The sequence below is a fragment of the Palaemon carinicauda genome, chromosome 43 (genome assembly GCF_036898095.1).
Source record: "Palaemon carinicauda isolate YSFRI2023 chromosome 43, ASM3689809v2, whole genome shotgun sequence".
NCBI lineage: Eukaryota > Metazoa > Arthropoda > Malacostraca > Decapoda > Palaemonidae > Palaemon > Palaemon carinicauda.
This window is the reverse complement of record NC_090767.1, coordinates 5143619-5146439: the sequence shown is the minus strand read 5'-3', so window position 1 is coordinate 5146439 and position 2821 is coordinate 5143619. Positions and strand designations below refer to the sequence as shown.

Genomic DNA, 2821 nt, shown 5'->3' with positions numbered 1-2821 from the left:
AATATTGAGAACCAAACACATACAAATTGCTTAGTTTTTTAGTCAGTCATTGAAATTCAAAGCCCACCTATGACCTTCTCAACTTTAAGGCTGCGATTATACCAACCGAGTCGAGACACATCAAGTCAATGCAAGTCATCACGCGTCATGATTCGCCACCCCAGTTTAACATTAATTTGTATGGATATTTGAAGAAACAGTTTTCACCGGAAGAGTCTAGTCTAGTCAAGTCACGGCGCGTCGCGTCGCGTCGAGTCACATATAGGGCTGGACCCAATTTCTACATCAGTCACAGCGAGTCTTCGTCGTGTGATCATCATGGAAGTGGAGTTCTTAATAAACTTGGTTCGAGAGCGCCCTCCTATATATGATCCCAGTGATCGCAGCCACCGGGATCGTGATGTCATAGCTGCCCTGTGGAAGGAGGTTGCTGCTGCACTGAAGTGTACATGTAAGACAACAGTTTTATTCACTATGAACTATAAACTAGGCCATGAACTGCACATTCGCTATATTTACTATGAATTGAACATTAGGCTTATTCACCATGAAATGTGCATTACTAGATCATTCGGTCTTGCCACTCAAGAGCTCCAGTACTAGGCTATGAACTGTACATTCGCTATATTTACTATGAATTAAACATTAGGCATATTCACCATGAAATATACATTACTAGATCATTCGATCTTGCCACTCAAGAGCTCCAGCCGGGGAAACAAAATATTCTGTCAAGATATCACGAACTGCCAGAGGTTCTGTTGTAGGCCTCGTGCTTCTTGTTACTCTCAGGCTTGAGTTTGCATGGTTGGATTGTGTTGCATCATGAAAATCATCACTTGGAGAGTAGTTGAAACTGTTTTCAGGCTGAATGAAATTGTGAAGTACACAGATACTTTTCACCAATGATTCAGACACTTCAACACTAGTCTCCATCAATGTCTCAAGTACACCAAATTTCTTAGCTAGTATTCCAAAGGCACACCCTACTGTTTTTCTAGCCCTGCTGATCTGATAGTTGTATACTCTTTTGGAGTAGTCCTAGTCCTCTCTAGGATATGGTCTCATCAGATTAGGCTTCAGAGGAAAAGCTGCACCTCCCACAAGAAAGAATGGTATTTTGGTTGCAGTATTTGGTATTTCACGTGATTGTCGAACACCTAAACATCCAGAAGTAAATGACTTCCCCATATTTGATTCAGTGAAAATTGAGCTGTCACTGTTTCATCCATATGATCCTACATCAATCAGTATGAAGCAACAGTTGGCATCAGCAATAGCTAGGAGAACCAGAGAATAGTATCCTTTATAATCATAGAAAAGTGATCCTCCTCCAGCCGGACATTTCAGACGACAGTGTTTGCCATCAATACTCCCAATACAGCAAGGAATATTGCATTTGTTGAAAAATGTTCAGGCTATTTCTTCCCAGGGGTGTTCATTAGGCACGGGCAAATGCTGCGGTTGTAGTGTTTCCCATATGGCATTGCTGGTTTCCTTGACAATCTTGTGTACTGTGGCCCTACCAACATGAAACTGGTAACCAAGGGAAGCAAAAGATTCTCCAGTAACCACATGTCTGGATAGAAATACAATAACAAGTGTTAATTAAGCATTTTTTACAGTAAATAGCCGTTCACTAGTGAAAGTCCTTACCATGAAATAATTGTGATCATGTAGCTTACTACTATACTTCGCAAGATTTATATATATATATATATATATATATATATATATATATATATATATATATATATATATATATATATATATATATATATATATATATATATAATGCTGATATAATACTATATGAGCCTATCAAACACTATAAAATTAATAACTGTAATTCACTATGCACAGCTTTAATTTCACATCTCTAACATTTCATGACAACTACTTAATTAAGACACTAAATTCTCATTTAACTCTCTTACGGAAGGCGAATGTAAGGACAAATGGCGCCACCTAAGAAGCAACTTCATGAGGGAAAGGAGAAAGATTAGTGTCAAACCATCTGGATCAGCTAATACTGAAACAAGGAGGTGGGTGTACTACAATGCCATGAAATTTCTGATCCCTCATGTGACGCCACGCCCAACATTCTCACATGTCCCTACACCTCCTGATGAAGACACCTGTCATGAAACGGAAGATACACCTCAAAACTCTTCAACTTCTGTTGCCATCGAAACACAAGACAATGTATCTCCTCAGGAAGCAGCAAGTAATACCGAAACCTGTGAGGACCGCATTACTGTCAAGCCTATTCTTCCCATGTCAAAGAAGACTGGTGTCACCAAGAAACGCAGCAGAGATACTGCAGATGAGATGGATATGTGTTTTCTAGAAGAATAGCGAAAGAGTTGTAGCATTCACTTACCAGCAGGAATACATGAACTATCTTCATGTTATATTTAATTTTTGGGCTCAAGCCATGTCGTCCTGATGGAAGTTCCTAAAGGGTAGCTTCCTTGTGTATATATAACTACAGCGATATTCCCAGAGAATTTACCTTAAGGTACCCAGAATTCTAACTCCTGGAGCGAATATCCCTAATAAAAGAACCAGGGATATCGCGAAATATCAGAGGACGTATTCTTGACACGCCACATAGCAATCTGCACCCCGAACAGAGTTAACACTTTGAAGGGGTCAATTGGCAAGAAAACGAAAAACGAGAAAGAAAGGAGAGACGCTCGCAAGGTATCTCTCCTCTTCCGTTTCGTAAGCGTGCATTGCGCCACTCACGGCGCCATCTGTATTCCTTTTTGCGTAGCTCGACAACTCGGTGTTTTTTCCCTGTGTTATCTCGCAATTC

General features: G+C 40.0%; 1 pseudogene; it reads left to right on the top strand.

Moving 5' to 3' along the window:
• Window positions 1-318: 318 nt before the first annotated feature.
• On the top strand, window positions 319-2350 carry LOC137633924 (uncharacterized; annotated as a pseudogene).
• The last annotated feature ends 471 nt before the right edge of the window (window positions 2351-2821 follow it).